The sequence below is a fragment of the Adiantum capillus-veneris genome, chromosome 19 (assembly GCF_014529385.1).
Source record: "Adiantum capillus-veneris isolate H3 chromosome 19, ASM1452938v2, whole genome shotgun sequence".
Lineage (NCBI taxonomy): Eukaryota > Viridiplantae > Streptophyta > Polypodiopsida > Polypodiales > Pteridaceae > Adiantum > Adiantum capillus-veneris.
In genome coordinates this window covers 134,846,262-134,858,608 of record NC_140949.1, presented here as the reverse complement: position 1 = coordinate 134,858,608, position 12,347 = coordinate 134,846,262, and positions in this window count along the sequence as shown.

Sequence of the window (12,347 nt, the reverse complement as noted above, 5' to 3'; positions counted from 1 at the left end):
CGCAACAATGGCAGATGAAGCATGGATTCGAAAGGCATTGGGAACAATTCGGTTAAGCTTGGCGTCAACGGTGGCCTTCAATGTTTCGGAGATGAAGACCACGGAGGACTTGATGAAGTCACTTGACAACTTCTACGACAAAACCATCAGCATCCAATAAGGTATTTCTTATGAAGCGCTTGTTCAATCTAAAGATGCCAGAGAATGGTTCAGTTGCAGAAAACCTAAATGACTTTAACACAAACATAAGTCAACTTCGATCGGTGAAAATCAATTTCGATGACGAAGTGCGAGCTCTCCTTATACTATCATCTCTACCGGATAGTTGGGACAGCCTTGTGATGGCTATAAGTAATTCTATCTCTGGTACAAATACTCTTAAGTTTGATGATGTTGTGGGTGTTCTCCTAAGCGAGGAAATACGAAGGAGAAGCACAAGAGAATCATCAAGTGCTGCATTGTCAGTGGAAATAAGAGGAAGGCCTAAGGAGAGGTTCAAAAGCCAAAAGGGTCGTGATCGCTCAAGACGGAGCAAGTCACGCACAAAGTCAATTCTTGAATGTTGGAACTGTAGCAAGAAGGGCCACATCAAGAAGGATTGCTTGTCCAAGAAGAAGAAGGAGATTGAGTCTCAAGACAACAAGCCAACATCGGAGGCCAATGTGGCAGGTAAAGTAGAGCAAGATGCTCTAATTCTCTCATTAGACAATGTGTCTAATTCCTGGATAGTAGATTCCGGGGCTTCATTCCATGCGACACCACACAAGCAACATTTCCAAGATTACACCAAAGGTAATTTTTGGTATGTATACTTGGGAGATGATGAAGCTTGTGAGATTGTCGGCAAAGGTATAGTTTTTGTCAAAACTACTAACAGAAATGAATGGAAATGAATGGAAGCTTAAAGATGTTAGGCATGTTCCTTCTCTTCGCAAAAATTTGATCTCTACAGGACAATTGGACGATGAAGGTCACAACATTGCATTCGGAAACAAACGGTGGAAGATCTCAAAGGGATCTTTGGTGGTTGCCAAGGGAGAAAAGGTCGGTACACTTTACTTGTGTACTGTTAGCATGCAACCTTCAGCTTGTGCAGCAACTACAGAAGTTGATAGTGCGGTGTGGCACTATCGACTTGGGCATATGACTGCCAAAGGAATGCAAATCCTTCAAACAAAGAAGCTTCTACCAGGTTTGAAAGAAGTGGACTTAGAGTTCTGTGAAGATTGTGTTTATGGTAAACAACAGAGGGTAAAATTTCAAAAATCAGGAAATGAAAGAAAAAATAAAAAACTTGAGTTGGTTCATTCTGATGTTTGGGGTCCTGCAAGTACACCATCACTTGGTGGCTCATTGTACTATGTAACATTCATAGACGATGCGACTAGAAAAACATGGGTTTATGTCATGAAGAATAAATCCGATGTATTTTCCATATTTCAAAGGTGGAAAGCCTTTGTGGATAATGAAACAGGTACCAAGGTTAAATGCCTCAGATCCAACAATGGAGGTGAATATTGCAGCCAAGCTTTTGAAAGCTTTTGTGCTAGCAATGGCATTCGGAGGCAAAGGACAACCCCAGGGACACCTCAACAAAATGGGATTTTGGAAAGGATGAACAGGACAATCATGGAGCGAGCATGAAGCATGCAGCTACATGCAGGTCTACCGCTTGAGCTTTGGGCAGAAGCTGTAAGTACGTCAATGTACTTAATCAACCGGTCACCCTCAACGGCATTGGATGGGGGAGTTCCACAAGAGGCATGGACAGGTAAACCAGTGAATTATGCATTTCTCAAAGTGTTTGGGTGTGAGGCTTTCATGCACATAAATAGAAGCCTAAGATCAAAGCTAGATGCAAAGTCCAAAAAGTGTTTCTTCATTGGCTATGGAGAAGGTGACTTTGGGTATCGCCTATGGAATCCTGAAGATGGTAAAATCTTAAGGAGTAGGGATGTAATTTTTAACGAACAAAATATGTACAAAGATTACTTGGAAAGAAAACAAACAAAAGAAACAGGTGATGAGTACATGGAGCTTGAGGATGGTGAAGACTCAAGGACTGCAAACGGTCACAATGTGCAACAACGTCAACCAAATGAGGAGCCTCAACCTATTCCCCGAAGATCTACAAGAGCAAGTAGACCTCCAGAAAGGTTTGTTCCTTCCTTCAACCATCTCTTGATCTCAGATTCTGGAGAGCTGGAATCATACGAAGAAGCTATGCAACATGAATCCAAAGAAGAATGGACGAAGAGTATGCAAGTGGAGATGGACTCACTACATCGCAACCAAACATGGGAGTTGGTTGAGTTGCCTAAAGGTAAGCGGGCACTTCAAAACAAATGGGTGTACAAGCTGACGGAAGAAGAAGGTGGGAAGAAAAGGTACAAGTCTAGGCTTGTGATAAAAGGGTTTTCTCAAAAGAAAGGTATTGACTTCAATGAAATATTTTCTCCTGTTGTAAAAATGAACTCAATTAGGCTTGTCTTAAGCCTTGTGGCTTCTCATGATTTAAATTTCGAGCAAATGGATGTAAATACGGCATTCCCTCACGGTGACTTAGAGGAGGAAATCTACATGCTTCAACCAAAGGGGTATGAAGTAAAAGGTAAGGAGAAAATGGTTTGCAGATTAAAGAAGAGCTTGTATGGTTTAAAGCAAGCATCAAGACAATGGTACTTGAAGTTTGATCGATGGATGTTGGATCATGGATTCACAAGATGCAACTCGGATCACTGCGTCACACGAAGAATTTGGGAGATGGGAAGTTCATCATCCTAATGTTGTATGTTGATGACATGCTGATTGCAAGTTCTAACATGCAGGACATCAAAGACCTAAAAGAGGAGCTGTCTAAATCTTTTTCAATGAAAGATTTAGGTGCTGCAAAGAGGATACTTGGTATGAAAATATCAAGGGACAGGACGAAGAAGTCAATAAAGCTATCTCAAGAAGATTACATCAAGAAGGTACTACAAAGGTTTGCAATGCAAAATGAAAAACCAGTTTCTACACCTTTGGCTGGTCATTTTAAACTAACGAAGGATATGTGTCCAAAGACACAAGAGGAGATAGCCTATATGTCTAAAGTTCCATATGTTGCAGCGGTAGGTTCTCTAATGTATGCTATGGTCTGGACAAGGCCAGACATTGCACATGCAATGGGAGTTGTGAGTAGGTTCATGGACAACCCAGGTAAAGAGCATTGGCAAGCTGTGAAGTGGATACTTAGGTATCTAAAAGGGACAACAACAAATGCTTTGTATTTTGGAGGAAGTAATATTTTTCTAGAAGGGTATGCTGATGCAGATATGGCAGGTGACAAAGATACTCGAAGGAGCACTACTGGCTATGTGTTCATGGTTGGAGGCACAGCAGTAAGCTGGGCTTCAAAGCTGCAGAAAGTGGTTTCACTTTCTATCACAGAAGAAGAGTATGTAGCAATGACGGAGGCAAGCAAAGAAATTTTGTGGCTTCACAGATTCTTAGAAGAGCTTGGATTCAAACAAGACAATTGTGTCTTGTATAGTGATAGCCAAAGCACTATCCATCTTGCGAAGAACTCAGCCTTTCATTCATGGAAAAAGCACATTGAGGTGAGATATCACTTCATACACACTCTTTTGGAAGAGGGACAGCTAAAGCTAGGAAAGGTGCATACAAGTGAAAATCCTGCAGACATGTTTACAAGGTAGTCAACAAGGAGAAGTTGAGCTTTTTCTCCTCTTCAATCGGCATTCAAGGATAAGAAGCCAGGATGAAAAGCAGTCACATAGGTTTGGTTTGGAGATCACTCTCCAAGTGGGAGATTGTTAAGTATGGAGCCTGATTTACCCTTGTAATTTTCTGTGGTAAAAGCGCACATTTGTAAGGCCCCCATTATGAGGAGAAGCCATCGTGTGTGAAGGAAAATCACTCACCGGAAACCAAAATTTTCACGGACAAGAATCAGGGGCAACTTTAGGGGCCTCGGGGGCGGAGGAATATTCCTCGCCGGAATATTCCTTTTCGCCGGAATATTCCTTTTCGCCGGAATATTATGGCCGGACGACGGTCGGCGGACGGCGGTCGGAAAGTGGTCGAAAAACAACCAGTCGGTTGACCGGTGGCCAGTAGTCAATGGCCAGTGGCCGATCGTCGAAATTCAATGGCCGGTGGTGGCTGGTGGCCGAATTCAATGGCCGGTAGCCGAATTCAAAAGTGGACTTGTCTTCTCAAGGGCGGCCACACATGGGCGGATTGGAGGGTCCGATTTGGACTTATTCGCACAAGGGCGGCTACACATGGCTGCCTCTCATAAGAGAGGGCAGCCCTTTTGGCCTATAAAAGGAGGCCATTTCTACACACATTTCATAGTGTGAAGTGGATGCAACAAGGTGAGTGTGAGGTGGTGAGAGTGAAGCAAGGCGGGAGCTCTATTAAGGGTTTAATCCCTTTGTAAACTACTTCTTCTTTTGAAGTGCTAAAGCCATTGAGTGGCTGCTTTCCCGTGGACGTAGCCCACATTGGGTGAACCACGTATATCGTGTGTACTCTCTCTCTCTCTCTCTCTCTCTCTCTCTCTCCCCTCTATAATCTCTTGTGTGTGAAATCTATCTCTCTCCATTAAGTAATCTACTCAAAAATCTATTTAGCTACGTCTTATTTCCTAACATTTTCTAAATATGGTAAGGGGTAATGGTCCCTCCTAGTGGCATCATTGACCTTCTTGAGATCCACGCACACTCTGAGTTTCCCATTCTTTTTTGGCACAATCATTATTGGAAACACCCATTCTGAGTGCTCAATAGGGTATATGAATCCGCATTCCACAAGCTTTTCAATCTCTTCTTGAATGATTTTTGCATATTTAGGATTCATTGGGTAGGGTCATTGCTGAACTGGTTTAGCCATGTTATTCATGGAGATTGTGTGTTGCACCATGGAAGGTGGAACACTTTTCATATCATGATATGTCCAGGCAAATATATCCCTGAATTCCTTGAGAAGTTCTTTAAGTACACACTCCTCAATCTCATATCAGATCTTGGGCAATGAAAATAGGTTTGGACTCTTCTCCTATGTCTGCTAACTCTATTTCCTTAACTATCATTGGACCGTCATAGACTCCATTGCTCCCATCGATAGGTTTTCTTTGAGCCTTTGTATACACAACCTTACATTCCTCTATGGTGTAGGATTTGAAATGTTTAGGTGCAGGGTGTAAGTCTGTGGGGTCCTGTTGTTTTGTGGACTGTGATTTCACTTCCGATCCCTTTTGTTGTTGAGCTAACTCTCAATTTTGTTGTCTCCTTACAATACGGCTCAACTTTGGCTTCTTTGTAGCCTCTAGTTGTGCTATGTCAATGGGTTGTGGACTACACCACATAACACTTTGAAGGTATTCACCCCAGCTCTCTACCAACTTCCGATGAGCATCACATGTCCCTATATAATTAAGCCATTCTGCAGTAGATTTCTTTTCATTTATTCTAGCATGCACATTTGCTTGATATCTTTGCCTCTTATATCTCTTACTCTTCTTGTCTAATTTTCGATTACAATAGATCTCTAGTGAAGAGTCACTAGATGAATCGCTTCTTGTGTCTTCTGCTCCCTTGGATAGATTGTCATCTAGGGTACCTCTGGGCTTGAATGGTTTGTCCCCACATTTGCACTAAGATTTAACTTAGATTCTTTGTCCTCAGAGTCAATTTCAATTGATGATATTGACCCCAAATCGTGTGGGCTATAGTCTTGTGAGGCGCTGCTGGTTCCAATGCCAATCAAACTTTCATCTTGTAGGTCATCAGAAGCTATATGCATTGCTTCTAGCATATTTAAGGATACGAGTGGTGGCATTTCATCCCCCTCAGGTGTTCCCCCTATTTCCCCAAGTGTCTATGGTTGCTGCTAGGTGCACCCAAATTATCCACATTGTCCGACTCAGTCATCCCAGGTAGTACATCCATATAAGGAGAATCTTCCCCAACATCATTGTCCGCTTTACACGTGTAACAATACTGCAATGGGGCCGAGTGAACTGTGGTATCAGATCTATGATCAATTATAAACTTGTTTCCTAGAGGATGTGCTCGACCAGTTACAAGATCCACTCTAATGACAGAATTTTAGAACTGCAAGTAGACATGGTTTTTAGACCAATCATGCACCATTTTTGCTTCCCTCATGAAAGGACGTCCTAAGATCATCTCCGATGCCATAGTGTGTTTGGAGAAATCCATAACAATGAAGGTAATCCCTATTTTATGTCCAAAGACCTTGATCTTGAGATCTTTTAGCATCCCAATAGGTTAAACAATAGACCCATTGGCCATCCTCACTATTATGGTTGTGGTCGCAAGGTGAGGTCTTCCCATAGTTTCCCAGCAATTTTTAGTCACAATGCTAACCCAGCGCCACCATCAAGGGTTCCCTTCACAGTTAATCTCTTAGTAGTGATTGGTATGGTTGCATTGGATTCATCACCCTCAAAGTATTGTCCCAACTTGTTAACAGGTATTTCTATAACAAGGTTCTCATCTAGGTTGGGTTGTCGATCTAAGTATTCCTCCTCTATTGGCATCTCCCCAGCTCCATCCATCTGTGCAGATTGTGGTAGCCCAAACTTCAGTTCTCCATTGAGGAACGCTCGAAGAGTTGAGACTAGCTCAAGGTCTTTATATAGTTTGGACATGTGGTGGTTCTAACTTCTGAAGACATGAAATCCATCAATTTGGCAATGTTTAACGGCACCTTTTGGGCTTCAGCCCCTTGACGTGGGGAAGATGGGATCTCCATTTTGAAGGAGTACGAGCGGAAGTGCGACGTGAGAGAGAGTGCGAGAAGAAGAGCACGACGATATGGTGAACTCGCTCTACTGTAATGTGTAGAGCATAGTGAGTTCTTATTAGATTTTTACAAAAGAATATGTGTACATACCTGGCGGCCCGCCCACTTACCTGGGCAACCACATTGGGCTTTATACCCCAACAACCTCCCACTTAAAGTCCAATGTGGTACTTTAAGTGTGAGAGAAGCTACTATACAAGCTAATATACAAGAGATGTAGAGAAGTGATGTACTACCCTACACCTAAATCCTTGCAAAAATGCGCAAAGCTCTCTGAGGGAAGTCCTTTTGTAAGTAGATCAGCAGGATTTTCTGTGGTGTGAACTTTGACAAGCTGAAGTTGCTTATCCTCGAGCATTTCCCTGATGAAATGATACTTCACATCCACATGCTTTGTCTTTGAGTCATAAACTCGATTGCCAGCCAATTGTATAGCACTTTGACTATCACAATATAACACAGGCATCTCTTCTTTGATTCCCAAATCTGTTACTAGTCGATTAAGCAAATTGATTCTTTGCATGCCTCTGATGCTGCAACATATTCAGCCTCTGTAATAGACTGAGTAACACAATCTTGTAATCTAGAACGCCATGATACTGCTCCACCAGTCAATGTAAAGACATACCCTGACGTAGACCTTCGGTTGTCTAAGTCACCTGCATAATCTGAGTCTATAAAACCCTTTACACTTAGCTCCTAACTCCCATAGCATATACACATACTCTTTGTAGCTTTCAGGTATCTCAATATTCCTTTCACTGCCTCCCAATTTTTCTTACCTGGGTTTGACATGTATCGACTTACTACTCCCACTGCAAATGAAATGTATGGGCGAGTAGCAATCATTGCATACATCAAACTACCCACTGCATACGCATATGGAATCTTATCCATTTCAGCCTGTTCTTCCTCAGACACAAGACAATCTTGTTTGCTAAGTTTCACATATGGTGGCAATGGAACACTCAATGCCTTTCCCTTCTCCATATTGAAACGTTGCAAAACCTTGTCAATATACTCTGTTTGAGACAACCAAATCAACTTCTTTGATCTGTCTCTTTCAATGCGCATACCAAGTATATGACTTGCCTCACCCATGTCTTTCATGTCAAACGATTTTGCCATCTTTGACTTCAAAGCTGAAATTTCTTCCAAGTGCTTGCCAGCAATCAACATGTCATCCACATACAAAATAAGGATCAGCCAACTGCCATCCTTAGCTCTCTTTGTATATAGACAGTGATCGAACTCACTACGTTTGTAGCCTTGAGAAAGCATAAACTTGTGGAACTTATGGTACCATGCCCTCTGTGATTGTTTTAAACCATAAAGACTCTTTAACAACTGGCATACCCAATCTTCCTTGCCTTTCTCAACAAACCCTTCTGGCTGCTGCATGTAAATTTCCACATCTAAATCACCATGCAAGAACACTGTCTTTACATCCATTTGGTGCAACATTAAATCTAATATGGCAACCAATGCAAGAAGCATCTCAATGTAGTCATCTTGACCACCGGAGAGAAGACTTCATCAAAGTCAATGCCTTGTTCTTGCTTAAAGCCCTTGGCAACAAGCCTTGCTTTGTACTTTGGCTGACTATCATGAGTGGTGATCTTATACCTGTAACCCATTTACAAGTTAGAGCATTTTTGCCCTTTGGTAATTTAACTAGCTTCCATGTCTTGTTTTTATGCAGAGCTGTCATCTCTGACTGCATGGCCAATTGCCAATTCCCAGAGTCCTTCATTTGCACTGCTTCCTTGTAACATGAAGGCTCATTGCAATCAGTCAACATGACATAGTTCATAGATGGCACAAACCTATCAAGAGGTCGCGTGACACGTCCAGATCTACGCACAATAGGTGGCTCAGGCTCAGCCACAACCTGTGGTTCCACTCTATCCTATCCTTGCTCCTCTTGAGCCCTGACATTTTGTCTTGCACGTGCAGGTCCATCTTCTTGGAAGACAACTCTTCTAATCTCCTCAACCCTCTCTGGTTTAGAATGATATTTGGATTCATTAAAGTGGACATCATTGCTGCGGATAACCTTTCTGGATTCGGGATCCCAAAGTCTGTACCCCATCTCACCAGAATTACCATAGCCTAGAAAGATGCACTTTCTACTCTTTGGCTCAAGTTTGTTCCTAAATTCCTTTGCAACGTGAGTATATGCCTCACAGCCAAAGACTCTGAGATGCTTGTATGAGGGCACCTTGCCTTACCATACCAGCTCTGGAACTGAATCCTTCTGCAAAACCTTGCTAGGAGATCTATTTACAAGATGAACAGCTGTTGATACAGCTTCAGCCCAAAACCCATTTGGCAGTTGTGCATTAGACAACATACTTCTGACCTTCTCTTGTATGGTCCTATTCATCCTCTCAGCAACACCATTTTGAGGAGGATTGTAAGGAGTAGTAAGTTCACGTTTTATACCTTTTGACTCACAAAAGTCCTGAAAGTCCTTTGAAACATACTCTCCACCATTGTCAGTGCGTAAGCATTTAAGCTTCTTGCCCCTCTGATTCTCCACAAGTGTCACAAACGTTTTGAAAACACTAAACGCTTCATCCTTGTGCTTGAGAAAGTAAACCCATACTTTCCTCGAGTAATCATCTATAAATGTCATAAAGTAAGAAGCTCCCCCTAGAGATAGGTTAGGCATAGGTCCACACAAATCACTATGAACAAGTGCCAACTGTGTATCTCTTCTACTGCTTCTATGCTTATGTGGCTGTTGTGTTTGCTTACCATACAGACAATGTTCACAAAATTCAAAATCATTAAATGACAAGCCAGGAAAATAACCAGAACGAGACAAGATTTCCATTCCCTTCTTGGACATATGTCCTAACCGGCTATGCCACAAAGAAACGTTCGGTTGCTCGGTTACATTGATTACATTTTTAGAGACATTTGATACATAAATCATGTAAAGTCCTCCAGACTTTACTCCATGTGCTATTGTCATAGAACCCTTGGATATCTTCCACATGTTCTGTCCAAAAGTGGTGACGTAGCCAGCATCATCAAGTGAACCTGTGCTGATCAAGCTCTTTGTAATTGCGGGAACATGTCTCACATTCTTCAGCGTGAAAGAAGAGACATTCTGAAACTTCAATTGAACATCTCCAACACCTAAGATGTCACATGTCTGCCCATTACCTAGCCGAACATGATCTTTAGTGGTCACATAAGAGGTAAACCACTCCTTGTTTGGAGACACATGAAGTGATACCCCTGAGTCTATAATCCAGTCACTCAGGGCATTTCCGTCAGATGCTGTAAGAAGAGCTGAGTCCATTGTATTCTTCAAAAAGTAGATGTCTCCTGATACTAGACTGTCATCCTCTGCAACACTGTTTGTCACATTTATTTCTTGAATCTTCACTGAGGACTTGTTCTTCTCGGTCTTCAGCTTTCTCTTTGCCTTTTTCTGCTTTCCATTCTCTGCAGTCTCTTTTCATGTGACCCTTCTTGCCACAATGGTGGCATTCTATGTCACTCTTGCCTTTAGCACTGTGGGACTTGCTACGAGACTGATTCCTCTTTCCACCTTTGTACTTTTCTTTGGTCCTTCCCCTGATACCTAAGGCTGTTCCTTTGCCTTTGTCCATTGTCTTTCTATTGGTTTCTTCAGTAAGCACACTTCCTTCTACACCTGCTATGTTCAAACCATCTGGAGATGTAGAATTACTCAAAGCTGTGCGAAAAGTGTCCCAACTTTCCAGCAATGTGATCAACAGGAACATAGCTCTAACAGGTTCATCAAAATTGACACCTTGAGCTGACAACTGACTATAGATTGTGTTGAATTCATTCAGATGATTGGACATAGGTGTCCCTTCTTTCATCTTTAAGTCAACAAGATGAAGGAGTACGAGCGGAAGTGCGACGCGAGAGAGAGTGCGAGAAGAAGAGCACGACGATATGGTGAACTCGCTCTACTGTAATGTGTAGAGCATAGTGAGTTCTTATTAGGTTTTTACAAAAGAATATGTGTACATACCTGGCGGCCCGCCCACTTACCTGGGCGACCACATTGGGCTTTATACCCCAACAACCTCCCACTTAAAGTCCAATGTGGTACTTTAAGTGTGAGAGAAGCTACTATACAAGCTAATATACAAGAGATGTAGAGAAGTGATGTACTACCCTACACCTAACTGCTTGCAAAAATGCGCAAAGCTCTCTGAGGGAAGTCCTTTTGTAAGTATATCAGCAGGATTTTCTGTGGTGTGAACTTTGACAAGCTGAAGTTGCTTATCCTCGAGCATTTCCCTGATGAAATGATACTTCACATCCACATGCTTTGTCTTTGAGTCATAAACTGGATTGCGAGCCAATTGTATAGCACTTTGACTATCACAATATAACACAGGCATCTCTTCTTTGATTCCCAAATCTGTTACTAGTCGATTAAGCCAAATTGATTCTTTGCATGCCTCGGATGCTGCAACATATTCAGCCTCTGTAATAGACTGAGTAACACAATCTTGTAATCTAGAACGCCATGATACTACTCCACCAGCCAATGTAAAGAGATACCCTGACGTAGACCTTCGGTTGTCTAAGTCACCTGCATAATCTGAGTCTGTAAAACCCTTTACACTTAGCTCCTGACTCCCAGATCATATACGCATACTCTTTGTAGCTTTCAGGTATCTCAATACTCCTTTCACTGCCTCCCAATGTTTCTTGCCTGGGTTTGACATGTATCGACTTACTACTCCCACTGCAAATGCAATGTCTGGGCGAGTAGCAATCATTGCATACATCAAACTACCCACTGCAGACGCATATGGAATCTTATCCATTTCAGTCTGTTCTTCCTCAGACACAGGACAATCTTGTTTTCTAAGTTTCACATATGGTGGCAATGGAACACTCAATGCCTTTCCCTTCTGCATATTGAAACGTTGCAAAACCTTGTCAATATACTCTGTTTGAGATAACCAAATCAACTTCTTTGATCTGTCTCTCTCAATGCGCATACCAAGTATATGACTTGCCTCACCCATGTCTTTCATGTCAAACGATTTTGCCATCTTTGACTTCAAAGCTGAAATTTCTTCCAAGTGCTTGCCAGTAATCAACATGTCATCCACATACAAAATAAGGATCAGCCAACTACCATCCTTAGCCTTCTTTGTATATAGACAGTGATCGAACTCACTACGTTTGTAACCTTGAGAAAGCATAAACTTGTGGAATTTATGGTACCATGCCCTCGGTGATTGTTTTAAGCCATAAAGACTCTTTAACAACTGGCATACCCAATCTTCCTTGCCTTTCTCAACAAACCCTTCTGGCTACTGCATGTAAATTTCCACATCTAAATCACCATGCAAGAACGCTGTCTTGACATCCATTTGGTGCAACACCAAATCTAATATGGCAACCAATGCAAGAAAGCATCTCAATGTAGTCATCTTGACCACCGGAGAGAAGACTTCATCAAAGTCAATGCCTTGTTCTTGCTTAAAGCCCTTGGCAACAAGCCT